The sequence below is a fragment of the Taudactylus pleione genome, unplaced genomic scaffold, assembly GCF_031769625.1.
Source record: "Taudactylus pleione unplaced genomic scaffold, aTauple2 ptg003840l, whole genome shotgun sequence".
NCBI classification, from domain to species: domain Eukaryota; kingdom Metazoa; phylum Chordata; class Amphibia; order Anura; family Myobatrachidae; genus Taudactylus; species Taudactylus pleione.
Window position 1 is genome coordinate 1 of NW_028288159.1, and position 17,422 is coordinate 17,422.

Consider the following 17,422-nt stretch of genomic DNA (forward strand, 5'->3'; position numbering starts at 1 on the left):
TGTGGAGGTTCATTTCTTTTGGAACCATAGGCTGTACAAGATTAAAATTGCTCCTAAGTACAGAACAAGTGAAGTAGGAATGGAAAATGGCAAAATAGTTTTCTAAGACTTAATAGAAGTACTGAGACAACCTGCACAATTTAGACAAGAATTGAATTTGAAAATGATATGTCATGTCGAACTGATTTTGTCATAAAAAAGTTGGTCGATTTGTTCTTTGCTTGCAAAATTTCTTGACTTTTTATCTGCAGGTATCTTAAGTGGAATCGAATTAATTTGTCCAGAGCTATATACCTAAAATATGGAACGCTTCACGAATTTGCGTGTCATCCTTGTGCAGGGGCCATGCTAATCTTCTCTGTATCGTTCCAATTTTAGTATATGTGCTGCCGAAGCAAGCACATTCCAAAAGCAAAGTCCTAAGAGTTATATACCCCACCATGTGCCTCAAGATTGATCTTAGGGAGAGTGAAAGTTGGAAGTTAAATTTAAATAGGGTTTTATAAACTGGAGAACATTAACAAGATAGAGCTGCTAACTGGCAAAAAAATTCAATATCCCATTAAGGAATAGCCATCGATTTCCATACATACCACAGTGAAACAAATTATGAAAATTGGCATGTAGAGGTTCATTTCTTCAAAACCATAGACCGTACTAGGCTAAAATTGCTTCTTTGCATTCTTTGGCTAGGATGGCACTTGACAAAAATGGGTGCTCTTTGCCAGGCACCCCTGTGCATCTAAGCAGCCAGGTTTCCAGACATCAGCAAAATCTCCAGCCAAAAAAACATTTACTGCCCATTAAATAACCATTCTTTTTTATAACTTTATAGTTTATAGCATTTAGTTTAGGGAGACTAAAGAATTTTACTTCTAAATGTTTTTAGTTTATAATACTAATCATATGCTAATCACCATTTATGTAATCGGTTAATGTCAAATAAGTGGGCAAAAAGGTCAAAAATGACATAGTTTACACTTAAAATGTATTTGTTGCTAAACAAATTTGGATATATGCAAATTATGTAACTGCTAAACTTTAAGATTGTAAATTAAGTATTGTGTGCACTATCTTTTGGCTCAATTAACAATAAAAGTAAAAAATACAGATGAAAAGCATATGGTAAGTATTGTAAATTAATAATATATATATATTTTGAAGCCACAACTTGGTCTCCCTAATTGTATTGGTATATGATTTAAACTAGCCCTAACATTTTATTTTTATTTTTGTACATTCTGTTAGAGGTGCTTATGTGTTGTGAATGGCTCCTTGGTTTGACATCTAATACATTATGTGTTCAGCTCTTATTTTTGTGGAGCAGAGTTAAAAAAAGAATTTTTAGAAGTCTAGTATATCCATGGGTGTTTGGGGAGTTTCTTGATGGAACATTATGTGTAGAGGGAGAAGCTAGGCATTTGTTCTTTGTGGAAAGGGTCTTAAATCTCATGCATTAAGCAAATTAGGTGATTGCAGCATGCACCATGGGCTTCAATAATTATATATTAGCAGATTTGATTTGCTGGAGATTGTGGTTTTGTACTGTACAATTGTCTAGAGTTATGAATAGTTATTGGATAAAGAAAGATACATTTTTCCACTGTACCAAGCAGAACCTATTGGGTGCAGCAGTGCATATTCATGCCTTCAGACCTGGAGTGACTTGGAGGGGGCACCTGTCCCTTACGTTTCCGCTTCGACCAATAGATACACCCCTGCAAGTTCAATAAGAATTGAAGGTGGCTAAATAATTTTCTAAGTTTAAATATAACTGAGGCAGTCTGCACAATTCACACAATGATAAGTCATGTCTAACTGATGACATCATACAAGAGTTGGTCGATTTGTTCTTTGCTTGCAAAACTTCTTACCTTTTTATCTGCAGGTATCATTAAGTGGAAAAGAATTAATTTGTCCAGAGCTATATACCTAAAATATGGAACGCTTCACGAATTTGCGTGTCATCCTTGCGCAGGGGCCATGCTAATCTTCTCTGTATCGTTCCAATTTTAGTATATGTGCTGCCGAAGCAAGCACATTCCAAAAGCAAAGTCCTAAGATATATATACCCCACCATGTGCCTCAAGATTGATCTTAGGGAGAGTAAAAGATGGAAGTTAAATTCAGATGGGGTTTCAAAGACTGGAGAACACTTTACAATAAACAAGATAGAGCTACTTACTGGCAAAAAAATTCAATATCCCATTAAGGAAAGGCCACCAATTTCTATACGTACCACAGTCAAATTAATTATGCAAATTAGCATGTGGAGGTTCATTTCTTTTGGAACCATAGGCTGTACAAGATTAAAATTGCTCCTAAGTACAGAACAAGTGAAGTAGGAATGGAAAATGGCAAAATAGTTTTCTAAGACTTAATAGAAGTACTGAGACAACCTGCACAATTTAGACAAGAATTGAATTTGAAAATGATATGTCATGTCGAACTGATTTTGTCATAAAAAAGTTGGTCGATTTGTTCTTTGCTTGCAAAATTTCTTGACTTTTTATCTGCAGGTATCTTAAGTGGAATCGAATTAATTTGTCCAGAGCTATATACCTAAAATATGGAACGCTTCACGAATTTGCGTGTCATCCTTGTGCAGGGGCCATGCTAATCTTCTCTGTATCGTTCCAATTTTAGTATATGTGCTGCCGAAGCAAGCACATTCCAAAAGCAAAGTCCTAAGAGTTATATACCCCACCATGTGCCTCAAGATTGATCTTAGGGAGAGTGAAAGTTGGAAGTTAAATTTAAATAGGGTTTTATAAACTGGAGAACATTAACAAGATAGAGCTGCTAACTGGCAAAAAAATTCAATATCCCATTAAGGAATAGCCATCGATTTCCATACATACCACAGTGAAACAAATTATGAAAATTGGCATGTAGAGGTTCATTTCTTCAAAACCATAGACCGTACTAGGCTAAAATTGCTTCTTTGCATTCTTTGGCTAGGATGGCACTTGACAAAAATGGGTGCTCTTTGCCAGGCACCCCTGTGCATCTAAGCAGCCAGGTTTCCAGACATCAGCAAAATCTCCAGCCAAAAAAACATTTACTGCCCATTAAATAACCATTCTTTTTTATAACTTTATAGTTTATAGCATTTAGTTTAGGGAGACTAAAGAATTTTACTTCTAAATGTTTTTAGTTTATAATACTAATCATATGCTAATCACCATTTATGTAATCGGTTAATGTCAAATAAGTGGGCAAAAAGGTCAAAAATGACATAGTTTACACTTAAAATGTATTTGTTGCTAAACAAATTTGGATATATGCAAATTATGTAACTGCTAAACTTTAAGATTGTAAATTAAGTATTGTGTGCACTATCTTTTGGCTCAATTAACAATAAAAGTAAAAAATACAGATGAAAAGCATATGGTAAGTATTGTAAATTAATAATATATATATATTTTGAAGCCACAACTTGGTCTCCCTAATTGTATTGGTATATGATTTAAACTAGCCCTAACATTTTATTTTTATTTTTGTACATTCTGTTAGAGGTGCTTATGTGTTGTGAATGGCTCCTTGGTTTGACATCTAATACATTATGTGTTCAGCTCTTATTTTTGTGGAGCAGAGTTAAAAAAAGAATTTTTAGAAGTCTAGTATATCCATGGGTGTTTGGGGAGTTTCTTGATGGAACATTATGTGTAGAGGGAGAAGCTAGGCATTTGTTCTTTGTGGAAAGGGTCTTAAATCTCATGCATTAAGCAAATTAGGTGATTGCAGCATGCACCATGGGCTTCAATAATTATATATTAGCAGATTTGATTTGCTGGAGATTGTGGTTTTGTACTGTACAATTGTCTAGAGTTATGAATAGTTATTGGATAAAGAAAGATACATTTTTCCACTGTACCAAGCAGAACCTATTGGGTGCAGCAGTGCATATTCATGCCTTCAGACCTGGAGTGACTTGGAGGGGGCACCTGTCCCTTACGTTTCCGCTTCGACCAATAGATACACCCCTGCAAGTTCAATAAGAATTGAAGGTGGCTAAATAATTTTCTAAGTTTAAATATAACTGAGGCAGTCTGCACAATTCACACAATGATAAGTCATGTCTAACTGATGACATCATACAAGAGTTGGTCGATTTGTTCTTTGCTTGCAAAACTTCTTACCTTTTTATCTGCAGGTATCATTAAGTGGAAAAGAATTAATTTGTCCAGAGCTATATACCTAAAATATGGAACGCTTCACGAATTTGCGTGTCATCCTTGCGCAGGGGCCATGCTAATCTTCTCTGTATCGTTCCAATTTTAGTATATGTGCTGCCGAAGCAAGCACATTCCAAAAGCAAAGTCCTAAGATATATATACCCCACCATGTGCCTCAAGATTGATCTTAGGGAGAGTAAAAGATGGAAGTTAAATTCAGATGGGGTTTCAAAGACTGGAGAACACTTTACAATAAACAAGATAGAGCTACTTACTGGCAAAAAAATTCAATATCCCATTAAGGAAAGGCCACCAATTTCTATACGTACCACAGTCAAATTAATTATGCAAATTAGCATGTGGAGGTTCATTTCTTTTGGAACCATAGGCTGTACAAGATTAAAATTGCTCCTAAGTACAGAACAAGTGAAGTAGGAATGGAAAATGGCAAAATAGTTTTCTAAGACTTAATAGAAGTACTGAGACAACCTGCACAATTTAGACAAGAATTGAATTTGAAAATGATATGTCATGTCGAACTGATTTTGTCATAAAAAAGTTGGTCGATTTGTTCTTTGCTTGCAAAATTTCTTGACTTTTTATCTGCAGGTATCTTAAGTGGAATCGAATTAATTTGTCCAGAGCTATATACCTAAAATATGGAACGCTTCACGAATTTGCGTGTCATCCTTGTGCAGGGGCCATGCTAATCTTCTCTGTATCGTTCCAATTTTAGTATATGTGCTGCCGAAGCAAGCACATTCCAAAAGCAAAGTCCTAAGAGTTATATACCCCACCATGTGCCTCAAGATTGATCTTAGGGAGAGTGAAAGTTGGAAGTTAAATTTAAATAGGGTTTTATAAACTGGAGAACATTAACAAGATAGAGCTGCTAACTGGCAAAAAAATTCAATATCCCATTAAGGAATAGCCATCGATTTCCATACATACCACAGTGAAACAAATTATGAAAATTGGCATGTAGAGGTTCATTTCTTCAAAACCATAGACCGTACTAGGCTAAAATTGCTTCTTTGCATTCTTTGGCTAGGATGGCACTTGACAAAAATGGGTGCTCTTTGCCAGGCACCCCTGTGCATCTAAGCAGCCAGGTTTCCAGACATCAGCAAAATCTCCAGCCAAAAAAACATTTACTGCCCATTAAATAACCATTCTTTTTTATAACTTTATAGTTTATAGCATTTAGTTTAGGGAGACTAAAGAATTTTACTTCTAAATGTTTTTAGTTTATAATACTAATCATATGCTAATCACCATTTATGTAATCGGTTAATGTCAAATAAGTGGGCAAAAAGGTCAAAAATGACATAGTTTACACTTAAAATGTATTTGTTGCTAAACAAATTTGGATATATGCAAATTATGTAACTGCTAAACTTTAAGATTGTAAATTAAGTATTGTGTGCACTATCTTTTGGCTCAATTAACAATAAAAGTAAAAAATACAGATGAAAAGCATATGGTAAGTATTGTAAATTAATAATATATATATATTTTGAAGCCACAACTTGGTCTCCCTAATTGTATTGGTATATGATTTAAACTAGCCCTAACATTTTATTTTTATTTTTGTACATTCTGTTAGAGGTGCTTATGTGTTGTGAATGGCTCCTTGGTTTGACATCTAATACATTATGTGTTCAGCTCTTATTTTTGTGGAGCAGAGTTAAAAAAAGAATTTTTAGAAGTCTAGTATATCCATGGGTGTTTGGGGAGTTTCTTGATGGAACATTATGTGTAGAGGGAGAAGCTAGGCATTTGTTCTTTGTGGAAAGGGTCTTAAATCTCATGCATTAAGCAAATTAGGTGATTGCAGCATGCACCATGGGCTTCAATAATTATATATTAGCAGATTTGATTTGCTGGAGATTGTGGTTTTGTACTGTACAATTGTCTAGAGTTATGAATAGTTATTGGATAAAGAAAGATACATTTTTCCACTGTACCAAGCAGAACCTATTGGGTGCAGCAGTGCATATTCATGCCTTCAGACCTGGAGTGACTTGGAGGGGGCACCTGTCCCTTACGTTTCCGCTTCGACCAATAGATACACCCCTGCAAGTTCAATAAGAATTGAAGGTGGCTAAATAATTTTCTAAGTTTAAATATAACTGAGGCAGTCTGCACAATTCACACAATGATAAGTCATGTCTAACTGATGACATCATACAAGAGTTGGTCGATTTGTTCTTTGCTTGCAAAACTTCTTACCTTTTTATCTGCAGGTATCATTAAGTGGAAAAGAATTAATTTGTCCAGAGCTATATACCTAAAATATGGAACGCTTCACGAATTTGCGTGTCATCCTTGCGCAGGGGCCATGCTAATCTTCTCTGTATCGTTCCAATTTTAGTATATGTGCTGCCGAAGCAAGCACATTCCAAAAGCAAAGTCCTAAGATATATATACCCCACCATGTGCCTCAAGATTGATCTTAGGGAGAGTAAAAGATGGAAGTTAAATTCAGATGGGGTTTCAAAGACTGGAGAACACTTTACAATAAACAAGATAGAGCTACTTACTGGCAAAAAAATTCAATATCCCATTAAGGAAAGGCCACCAATTTCTATACGTACCACAGTCAAATTAATTATGCAAATTAGCATGTGGAGGTTCATTTCTTTTGGAACCATAGGCTGTACAAGATTAAAATTGCTCCTAAGTACAGAACAAGTGAAGTAGGAATGGAAAATGGCAAAATAGTTTTCTAAGACTTAATAGAAGTACTGAGACAACCTGCACAATTTAGACAAGAATTGAATTTGAAAATGATATGTCATGTCGAACTGATTTTGTCATAAAAAAGTTGGTCGATTTGTTCTTTGCTTGCAAAATTTCTTGACTTTTTATCTGCAGGTATCTTAAGTGGAATCGAATTAATTTGTCCAGAGCTATATACCTAAAATATGGAACGCTTCACAAATTTGCGTGTCATCCTTGTGCAGGGGCCATGCTAATCTTCTCTGTATCGTTCCAATTTTAGTATATGTGCTGCCGAAGCAAGCACATTCCAAAAGCAAAGTCCTAAGAGTTATATACCCCACCATGTGCCTCAAGATTGATCTTAGGGAGAGTGAAAGTTGGAAGTTAAATTTAAATAGGGTTTTATAAACTGGAGAACATTAACAAGATAGAGCTGCTAACTGGCAAAAAAATTCAATATCCCATTAAGGAATAGCCATCGATTTCCATACATACCACAGTGAAACAAATTATGAAAATTGGCATGTAGAGGTTCATTTCTTCAAAACCATAGACCGTACTAGGCTAAAATTGCTTCTTTGCATTCTTTGGCTAGGATGGCACTTGACAAAAATGGGTGCTCTTTGCCAGGCACCCCTGTGCATCTAAGCAGCCAGGTTTCCAGACATCAGCAAAATCTCCAGCCAAAAAAACATTTACTGCCCATTAAATAACCATTCTTTTTTATAACTTTATAGTTTATAGCATTTAGTTTAGGGAGACTAAAGAATTTTACTTCTAAATGTTTTTAGTTTATAATACTAATCATATGCTAATCACCATTTATGTAATCGGTTAATGTCAAATAAGTGGGCAAAAAGGTCAAAAATGACATAGTTTACACTTAAAATGTATTTGTTGCTAAACAAATTTGGATATATGCAAATTATGTAACTGCTAAACTTTAAGATTGTAAATTAAGTATTGTGTGCACTATCTTTTGGCTCAATTAACAATAAAAGTAAAAAATACAGATGAAAAGCATATGGTAAGTATTGTAAATTAATAATATATATATATTTTGAAGCCACAACTTGGTCTCCCTAATTGTATTGGTATATGATTTAAACTAGCCCTAACATTTTATTTTTATTTTTGTACATTCTGTTAGAGGTGCTTATGTGTTGTGAATGGCTCCTTGGTTTGACATCTAATACATTATGTGTTCAGCTCTTATTTTTGTGGAGCAGAGTTAAAAAAAGAATTTTTAGAAGTCTAGTATATCCATGGGTGTTTGGGGAGTTTCTTGATGGAACATTATGTGTAGAGGGAGAAGCTAGGCATTTGTTCTTTGTGGAAAGGGTCTTAAATCTCATGCATTAAGCAAATTAGGTGATTGCAGCATGCACCATGGGCTTCAATAATTATATATTAGCAGATTTGATTTGCTGGAGATTGTGGTTTTGTACTGTACAATTGTCTAGAGTTATGAATAGTTATTGGATAAAGAAAGATACATTTTTCCACTGTACCAAGCAGAACCTATTGGGTGCAGCAGTGCATATTCATGCCTTCAGACCTGGAGTGACTTGGAGGGGGCACCTGTCCCTTACGTTTCCGCTTCGACCAATAGATACACCCCTGCAAGTTCAATAAGAATTGAAGGTGGCTAAATAATTTTCTAAGTTTAAATATAACTGAGGCAGTCTGCACAATTCACACAATGATAAGTCATGTCTAACTGATGACATCATACAAGAGTTGGTCGATTTGTTCTTTGCTTGCAAAACTTCTTACCTTTTTATCTGCAGGTATCATTAAGTGGAAAAGAATTAATTTGTCCAGAGCTATATACCTAAAATATGGAACGCTTCACGAATTTGCGTGTCATCCTTGCGCAGGGGCCATGCTAATCTTCTCTGTATCGTTCCAATTTTAGTATATGTGCTGCCGAAGCAAGCACATTCCAAAAGCAAAGTCCTAAGATATATATACCCCACCATGTGCCTCAAGATTGATCTTAGGGAGAGTAAAAGATGGAAGTTAAATTCAGATGGGGTTTCAAAGACTGGAGAACACTTTACAATAAACAAGATAGAGCTACTTACTGGCAAAAAAATTCAATATCCCATTAAGGAAAGGCCACCAATTTCTATACGTACCACAGTCAAATTAATTATGCAAATTAGCATGTGGAGGTTCATTTCTTTTGGAACCATAGGCTGTACAAGATTAAAATTGCTCCTAAGTACAGAACAAGTGAAGTAGGAATGGAAAATGGCAAAATAGTTTTCTAAGACTTAATAGAAGTACTGAGACAACCTGCACAATTTAGACAAGAATTGAATTTGAAAATGATATGTCATGTCGAACTGATTTTGTCATAAAAAAGTTGGTCGATTTGTTCTTTGCTTGCAAAATTTCTTGACTTTTTATCTGCAGGTATCTTAAGTGGAATCGAATTAATTTGTCCAGAGCTATATACCTAAAATATGGAACGCTTCACGAATTTGCGTGTCATCCTTGTGCAGGGGCCATGCTAATCTTCTCTGTATCGTTCCAATTTTAGTATATGTGCTGCCGAAGCAAGCACATTCCAAAAGCAAAGTCCTAAGAGTTATATACCCCACCATGTGCCTCAAGATTGATCTTAGGGAGAGTGAAAGTTGGAAGTTAAATTTAAATAGGGTTTTATAAACTGGAGAACATTAACAAGATAGAGCTGCTAACTGGCAAAAAAATTCAATATCCCATTAAGGAATAGCCATCGATTTCCATACATACCACAGTGAAACAAATTATGAAAATTGGCATGTAGAGGTTCATTTCTTCAAAACCATAGACCGTACTAGGCTAAAATTGCTTCTTTGCATTCTTTGGCTAGGATGGCACTTGACAAAAATGGGTGCTCTTTGCCAGGCACCCCTGTGCATCTAAGCAGCCAGGTTTCCAGACATCAGCAAAATCTCCAGCCAAAAAAACATTTACTGCCCATTAAATAACCATTCTTTTTTATAACTTTATAGTTTATAGCATTTAGTTTAGGGAGACTAAAGAATTTTACTTCTAAATGTTTTTAGTTTATAATACTAATCATATGCTAATCACCATTTATGTAATCGGTTAATGTCAAATAAGTGGGCAAAAAGGTCAAAAATGACATAGTTTACACTTAAAATGTATTTGTTGCTAAACAAATTTGGATATATGCAAATTATGTAACTGCTAAACTTTAAGATTGTAAATTAAGTATTGTGTGCACTATCTTTTGGCTCAATTAACAATAAAAGTAAAAAATACAGATGAAAAGCATATGGTAAGTATTGTAAATTAATAATATATATATATTTTGAAGCCACAACTTGGTCTCCCTAATTGTATTGGTATATGATTTAAACTAGCCCTAACATTTTATTTTTATTTTTGTACATTCTGTTAGAGGTGCTTATGTGTTGTGAATGGCTCCTTGGTTTGACATCTAATACATTATGTGTTCAGCTCTTATTTTTGTGGAGCAGAGTTAAAAAAAGAATTTTTAGAAGTCTAGTATATCCATGGGTGTTTGGGGAGTTTCTTGATGGAACATTATGTGTAGAGGGAGAAGCTAGGCATTTGTTCTTTGTGGAAAGGGTCTTAAATCTCATGCATTAAGCAAATTAGGTGATTGCAGCATGCACCATGGGCTTCAATAATTATATATTAGCAGATTTGATTTGCTGGAGATTGTGGTTTTGTACTGTACAATTGTCTAGAGTTATGAATAGTTATTGGATAAAGAAAGATACATTTTTCCACTGTACCAAGCAGAACCTATTGGGTGCAGCAGTGCATATTCATGCCTTCAGACCTGGAGTGACTTGGAGGGGGCACCTGTCCCTTACGTTTCCGCTTCGACCAATAGATACACCCCTGCAAGTTCAATAAGAATTGAAGGTGGCTAAATAATTTTCTAAGTTTAAATATAACTGAGGCAGTCTGCACAATTCACACAATGATAAGTCATGTCTAACTGATGACATCATACAAGAGTTGGTCGATTTGTTCTTTGCTTGCAAAACTTCTTACCTTTTTATCTGCAGGTATCATTAAGTGGAAAAGAATTAATTTGTCCAGAGCTATATACCTAAAATATGGAACGCTTCACGAATTTGCGTGTCATCCTTGCGCAGGGGCCATGCTAATCTTCTCTGTATCGTTCCAATTTTAGTATATGTGCTGCCGAAGCAAGCACATTCCAAAAGCAAAGTCCTAAGATATATATACCCCACCATGTGCCTCAAGATTGATCTTAGGGAGAGTAAAAGATGGAAGTTAAATTCAGATGGGGTTTCAAAGACTGGAGAACACTTTACAATAAACAAGATAGAGCTACTTACTGGCAAAAAAATTCAATATCCCATTAAGGAAAGGCCACCAATTTCTATACGTACCACAGTCAAATTAATTATGCAAATTAGCATGTGGAGGTTCATTTCTTTTGGAACCATAGGCTGTACAAGATTAAAATTGCTCCTAAGTACAGAACAAGTGAAGTAGGAATGGAAAATGGCAAAATAGTTTTCTAAGACTTAATAGAAGTACTGAGACAACCTGCACAATTTAGACAAGAATTGAATTTGAAAATGATATGTCATGTCGAACTGATTTTGTCATAAAAAAGTTGGTCGATTTGTTCTTTGCTTGCAAAATTTCTTGACTTTTTATCTGCAGGTATCTTAAGTGGAATCGAATTAATTTGTCCAGAGCTATATACCTAAAATATGGAACGCTTCACGAATTTGCGTGTCATCCTTGTGCAGGGGCCATGCTAATCTTCTCTGTATCGTTCCAATTTTAGTATATGTGCTGCCGAAGCAAGCACATTCCAAAAGCAAAGTCCTAAGAGTTATATACCCCACCATGTGCCTCAAGATTGATCTTAGGGAGAGTGAAAGTTGGAAGTTAAATTTAAATAGGGTTTTATAAACTGGAGAACATTAACAAGATAGAGCTGCTAACTGGCAAAAAAATTCAATATCCCATTAAGGAATAGCCATCGATTTCCATACATACCACAGTGAAACAAATTATGAAAATTGGCATGTAGAGGTTCATTTCTTCAAAACCATAGACCGTACTAGGCTAAAATTGCTTCTTTGCATTCTTTGGCTAGGATGGCACTTGACAAAAATGGGTGCTCTTTGCCAGGCACCCCTGTGCATCTAAGCAGCCAGGTTTCCAGACATCAGCAAAATCTCCAGCCAAAAAAACATTTACTGCCCATTAAATAACCATTCTTTTTTATAACTTTATAGTTTATAGCATTTAGTTTAGGGAGACTAAAGAATTTTACTTCTAAATGTTTTTAGTTTATAATACTAATCATATGCTAATCACCATTTATGTAATCGGTTAATGTCAAATAAGTGGGCAAAAAGGTCAAAAATGACATAGTTTACACTTAAAATGTATTTGTTGCTAAACAAATTTGGATATATGCAAATTATGTAACTGCTAAACTTTAAGATTGTAAATTAAGTATTGTGTGCACTATCTTTTGGCTCAATTAACAATAAAAGTAAAAAATACAGATGAAAAGCATATGGTAAGTATTGTAAATTAATAATATATATATATTTTGAAGCCACAACTTGGTCTCCCTAATTGTATTGGTATATGATTTAAACTAGCCCTAACATTTTATTTTTATTTTTGTACATTCTGTTAGAGGTGCTTATGTGTTGTGAATGGCTCCTTGGTTTGACATCTAATACATTATGTGTTCAGCTCTTATTTTTGTGGAGCAGAGTTAAAAAAAGAATTTTTAGAAGTCTAGTATATCCATGGGTGTTTGGGGAGTTTCTTGATGGAACATTATGTGTAGAGGGAGAAGCTAGGCATTTGTTCTTTGTGGAAAGGGTCTTAAATCTCATGCATTAAGCAAATTAGGTGATTGCAGCATGCACCATGGGCTTCAATAATTATATATTAGCAGATTTGATTTGCTGGAGATTGTGGTTTTGTACTGTACAATTGTCTAGAGTTATGAATAGTTATTGGATAAAGAAAGATACATTTTTCCACTGTACCAAGCAGAACCTATTGGGTGCAGCAGTGCATATTCATGCCTTCAGACCTGGAGTGACTTGGAGGGGGCACCTGTCCCTTACGTTTCCGCTTCGACCAATAGATACACCCCTGCAAGTTCAATAAGAATTGAAGGTGGCTAAATAATTTTCTAAGTTTAAATATAACTGAGGCAGTCTGCACAATTCACACAATGATAAGTCATGTCTAACTGATGACATCATACAAGAGTTGGTCGATTTGTTCTTTGCTTGCAAAACTTCTTACCTTTTTATCTGCAGGTATCATTAAGTGGAAAAGAATTAATTTGTCCAGAGCTATATACCTAAAATATGGAACGCTTCACGAATTTGCGTGTCATCCTTGCGCAGGGGCCATGCTAATCTTCTCTGTATCGTTCCAATTTTAGTATATGTGCTGCCGAAGCAAGCACATTCCAAAAGCAAAGTCCTAAGATATATATACCCCACCATGTGCCTCAAGATTGATCTTAGGGAGAGTAAAAGATGGAAGTTAAATTCAGATGGGGTTTCAAAGACTGGAGAACACTTTACAATAAACAAGATAGAGCTACTTACTGGCAAAAAAATTCAATATCCCATTAAGGAAAGGCCACCAATTTCTATACGTACCACAGTCAAATTAATTATGCAAATTAGCATGTGGAGGTTCATTTCTTTTGGAACCATAGGCTGTACAAGATTAAAATTGCTCCTAAGTACAGAACAAGTGAAGTAGGAATGGAAAATGGCAAAATAGTTTTCTAAGACTTAATAGAAGTACTGAGACAACCTGCACAATTTAGACAAGAATTGAATTTGAAAATGATATGTCATGTCGAACTGATTTTGTCATAAAAAAGTTGGTCGATTTGTTCTTTGCTTGCAAAATTTCTTGACTTTTTATCTGCAGGTATCTTAAGTGGAATCGAATTAATTTGTCCAGAGCTATATACCTAAAATATGGAACGCTTCACGAATTTGCGTGTCATCCTTGTGCAGGGGCCATGCTAATCTTCTCTGTATCGTTCCAATTTTAGTATATGTGCTGCCGAAGCAAGCACATTCCAAAAGCAAAGTCCTAAGAGTTATATACCCCACCATGTGCCTCAAGATTGATCTTAGGGAGAGTGAAAGTTGGAAGTTAAATTTAAATAGGGTTTTATAAACTGGAGAACATTAACAAGATAGAGCTGCTAACTGGCAAAAAAATTCAATATCCCATTAAGGAATAGCCATCGATTTCCATACATACCACAGTGAAACAAATTATGAAAATTGGCATGTAGAGGTTCATTTCTTCAAAACCATAGACCGTACTAGGCTAAAATTGCTTCTTTGCATTCTTTGGCTAGGATGGCACTTGACAAAAATGGGTGCTCTTTGCCAGGCACCCCTGTGCATCTAAGCAGCCAGGTTTCCAGACATCAGCAAAATCTCCAGCCAAAAAAACATTTACTGCCCATTAAATAACCATTCTTTTTTATAACTTTATAGTTTATAGCATTTAGTTTAGGGAGACTAAAGAATTTTACTTCTAAATGTTTTTAGTTTATAATACTAATCATATGCTAATCACCATTTATGTAATCGGTTAATGTCAAATAAGTGGGCAAAAAGGTCAAAAATGACATAGTTTACACTTAAAATGTATTTGTTGCTAAACAAATTTGGATATATGCAAATTATGTAACTGCTAAACTTTAAGATTGTAAATTAAGTATTGTGTGCACTATCTTTTGGCTCAATTAACAATAAAAGTAAAAAATACAGATGAAAAGCATATGGTAAGTATTGTAAATTAATAATATATATATATTTTGAAGCCACAACTTGGTCTCCCTAATTGTATTGGTATATGATTTAAACTAGCCCTAACATTTTATTTTTATTTTTGTACATTCTGTTAGAGGTGCTTATGTGTTGTGAATGGCTCCTTGGTTTGACATCTAATACATTATGTGTTCAGCTCTTATTTTTGTGGAGCAGAGTTAAAAAAAGAATTTTTAGAAGTCTAGTATATCCATGGGTGTTTGGGGAGTTTCTTGATGGAACATTATGTGTAGAGGGAGAAGCTAGGCATTTGTTCTTTGTGGAAAGGGTCTTAAATCTCATGCATTAAGCAAATTAGGTGATTGCAGCATGCACCATGGGCTTCAATAATTATATATTAGCAGATTTGATTTGCTGGAGATTGTGGTTTTGTACTGTACAATTGTCTAGAGTTATGAATAGTTATTGGATAAAGAAAGATACATTTTTCCACTGTACCAAGCAGAACCTATTGGGTGCAGCAGTGCATATTCATGCCTTCAGACCTGGAGTGACTTGGAGGGGGCACCTGTCCCTTACGTTTCCGCTTCGACCAATAGATACACCCCTGCAAGTTCAATAAGAATTGAAGGTGGCTAAATAATTTTCTAAGTTTAAATATAACTGAGGCAGTCTGCACAATTCACACAATGATAAGTCATGTCTAACTGATGACATCATACAAGAGTTGGTCGATTTGTTCTTTGCTTGCAAAACTTCTTACCTTTTTATCTGCAGGTATCATTAAGTGGAAAAGAATTAATTTGTCCAGAGCTATATACCTAAAATATGGAACGCTTCACGAATTTGCGTGTCATCCTTGCGCAGGGGCCATGCTAATCTTCTCTGTATCGTTCCAATTTTAGTATATGTGCTGCCGAAGCAAGCACATTCCAAAAGCAAAGTCCTAAGATATATATACCCCACCATGTGCCTCAAGATTGATCTTAGGGAGAGTAAAAGATGGAAGTTAAATTCAGATGGGGTTTCAAAGACTGGAGAACACTTTACAATAAACAAGATAGAGCTACTTACTGGCAAAAAAATTCAATATCCCATTAAGGAAAGGCCACCAATTTCTATACGTACCACAGTCAAATTAATTATGCAAATTAGCATGTGGAGGTTCATTTCTTTTGGAACCATAGGCTGTACAAGATTAAAATTGCTCCTAAGTACAGAACAAGTGAAGTAGGAATGGAAAATGGCAAAATAGTTTTCTAAGACTTAATAGAAGTACTGAGACAACCTGCACAATTTAGACAAGAATTGAATTTGAAAATGATATGTCATGTCGAACTGATTTTGTCATAAAAAAGTTGGTCGATTTGTTCTTTGCTTGCAAAATTTCTTGACTTTTTATCTGCAGGTATCTTAAGTGGAATCGAATTAATTTGTCCAGAGCTATATACCTAAAATATGGAACGCTTCACGAATTTGCGTGTCATCCTTGTGCAGGGGCCATGCTAATCTTCTCTGTATCGTTCCAATTTTAGTATATGTGCTGCCGAAGCAAGCACATTCCAAAAGCAAAGTCCTAAGAGTTATATACCCCACCATGTGCCTCAAGATTGATCTTAGGGAGAGTGAAAGTTGGAAGTTAAATTTAAATAGGGTTTTATAAACTGGAGAACATTAACAAGATAGAGCTGCTAACTGGCAAAAAAATTCAATATCCCATTAAGGAATAGCCATCGATTTCCATACATACCACAGTGAAACAAATTATGAAAATTGGCATGTAGAGGTTCATTTCTTCAAAACCATAGACCGTACTAGGCTAAAATTGCTTCTTTGCATTCTTTGGCTAGGATGGCACTTGACAAAAATGGGTGCTCTTTGCCAGGCACCCCTGTGCATCTAAGCAGCCAGGTTTCCAGACATCAGCAAAATCTCCAGCCAAAAAAACATTTACTGCCCATTAAATAACCATTCTTTTTTATAACTTTATAGTTTATAGCATTTAGTTTAGGGAGACTAAAGAATTTTACTTCTAAATGTTTTTAGTTTATAATACTAATCATATGCTAATCACCATTTATGTAATCGGTTAATGTCAAATAAGTGGGCAAAAAGGTCAAAAATGACATAGTTTACACTTAAAATGTATTTGTTGCTAAACAAATTTGGATATATGCAAATTATGTAACTGCTAAACTTTAAGATTGTAAATTAAGTATTGTGTGCACTATCTTTTGGCTCAATTAACAATAAAAGTAAAAAATACAGATGAAAAGCATATGGTAAGTATTGTAAATTAATAATATATATATATTTTGAAGCCACAACTTGGTCTCCCTAATTGTATTGGTATATGATTTAAACTAGCCCTAACATTTTATTTTTATTTTTGTACATTCTGTTAGAGGTGCTTATGTGTTGTGAATGGCTCCTTGGTTTGACATCTAATACATTATGTGTTCAGCTCTTATTTTTGTGGAGCAGAGTTAAAAAAAGAATTTTTAGAAGTCTAGTATATCCATGGGTGTTTGGGGAGTTTCTTGATGGAACATTATGTGTAGAGGGAGAAGCTAGGCATTTGTTCTTTGTGGAAAGGGTCTTAAATCTCATGCATTAAGCAAATTAGGTGATTGCAGCATGCACCATGGGCTTCAATAATTATATATTAGCAGATTTGATTTGCTGGAGATTGTGGTTTTGTAC

At 35.0% G+C, this 17,422-nt stretch overlaps 15 non-coding genes across 15 annotated transcripts; all 15 read right to left on the reverse strand.

Annotated features, from left to right (window-relative positions):
• Positions 1-295: 295 nt before the first annotated feature.
• Positions 296-402, reverse strand: LOC148430396 (U6 spliceosomal RNA). Its single transcript, XR_015877527.1, has one exon. It is a non-coding gene; the product is annotated as a U6 spliceosomal RNA (small nuclear RNA).
• A 1,531-nt stretch (positions 403-1,933) lies between these two features.
• On the reverse strand, positions 1,934-2,040 carry LOC148430397 (U6 spliceosomal RNA). The gene has a single exon (XR_015877524.1). It is a non-coding gene; the product is annotated as a U6 spliceosomal RNA (small nuclear RNA).
• Positions 2,041-2,563: 523 nt separating this feature from the next.
• Positions 2,564-2,670, reverse strand: LOC148430398 (U6 spliceosomal RNA). The gene has a single exon (XR_015877528.1). It is a non-coding gene; the product is annotated as a U6 spliceosomal RNA (small nuclear RNA).
• Positions 2,671-4,201: 1,531 nt separating this feature from the next.
• LOC148430399 (U6 spliceosomal RNA) lies at positions 4,202-4,308 on the reverse strand. Its single transcript, XR_015877535.1, has one exon. It is a non-coding gene; the product is annotated as a U6 spliceosomal RNA (small nuclear RNA).
• Positions 4,309-4,831: 523 nt separating this feature from the next.
• On the reverse strand, positions 4,832-4,938 carry LOC148430400 (U6 spliceosomal RNA). Its single transcript, XR_015877529.1, has one exon. It is a non-coding gene; the product is annotated as a U6 spliceosomal RNA (small nuclear RNA).
• A 1,531-nt stretch (positions 4,939-6,469) lies between these two features.
• On the reverse strand, positions 6,470-6,576 carry LOC148430401 (U6 spliceosomal RNA). The gene has a single exon (XR_015877536.1). It is a non-coding gene; the product is annotated as a U6 spliceosomal RNA (small nuclear RNA).
• A 523-nt stretch (positions 6,577-7,099) lies between these two features.
• On the reverse strand, positions 7,100-7,206 carry LOC148430402 (U6 spliceosomal RNA). The gene has a single exon (XR_015877534.1). It is a non-coding gene; the product is annotated as a U6 spliceosomal RNA (small nuclear RNA).
• Positions 7,207-8,737: 1,531 nt separating this feature from the next.
• LOC148430403 (U6 spliceosomal RNA) lies at positions 8,738-8,844 on the reverse strand. The gene has a single exon (XR_015877537.1). It is a non-coding gene; the product is annotated as a U6 spliceosomal RNA (small nuclear RNA).
• Positions 8,845-9,367: 523 nt separating this feature from the next.
• LOC148430404 (U6 spliceosomal RNA) lies at positions 9,368-9,474 on the reverse strand. The gene has a single exon (XR_015877530.1). It is a non-coding gene; the product is annotated as a U6 spliceosomal RNA (small nuclear RNA).
• Positions 9,475-11,005: 1,531 nt separating this feature from the next.
• On the reverse strand, positions 11,006-11,112 carry LOC148430405 (U6 spliceosomal RNA). Its single transcript, XR_015877538.1, has one exon. It is a non-coding gene; the product is annotated as a U6 spliceosomal RNA (small nuclear RNA).
• A 523-nt stretch (positions 11,113-11,635) lies between these two features.
• LOC148430406 (U6 spliceosomal RNA) lies at positions 11,636-11,742 on the reverse strand. Its single transcript, XR_015877531.1, has one exon. It is a non-coding gene; the product is annotated as a U6 spliceosomal RNA (small nuclear RNA).
• A 1,531-nt stretch (positions 11,743-13,273) lies between these two features.
• On the reverse strand, positions 13,274-13,380 carry LOC148430407 (U6 spliceosomal RNA). Its single transcript, XR_015877525.1, has one exon. It is a non-coding gene; the product is annotated as a U6 spliceosomal RNA (small nuclear RNA).
• Positions 13,381-13,903: 523 nt separating this feature from the next.
• Positions 13,904-14,010, reverse strand: LOC148430408 (U6 spliceosomal RNA). Its single transcript, XR_015877532.1, has one exon. It is a non-coding gene; the product is annotated as a U6 spliceosomal RNA (small nuclear RNA).
• Positions 14,011-15,541: 1,531 nt separating this feature from the next.
• On the reverse strand, positions 15,542-15,648 carry LOC148430409 (U6 spliceosomal RNA). The gene has a single exon (XR_015877526.1). It is a non-coding gene; the product is annotated as a U6 spliceosomal RNA (small nuclear RNA).
• A 523-nt stretch (positions 15,649-16,171) lies between these two features.
• Positions 16,172-16,278, reverse strand: LOC148430410 (U6 spliceosomal RNA). The gene has a single exon (XR_015877533.1). It is a non-coding gene; the product is annotated as a U6 spliceosomal RNA (small nuclear RNA).
• Between the last annotated feature and the right edge of the window lie 1,144 nt (positions 16,279-17,422).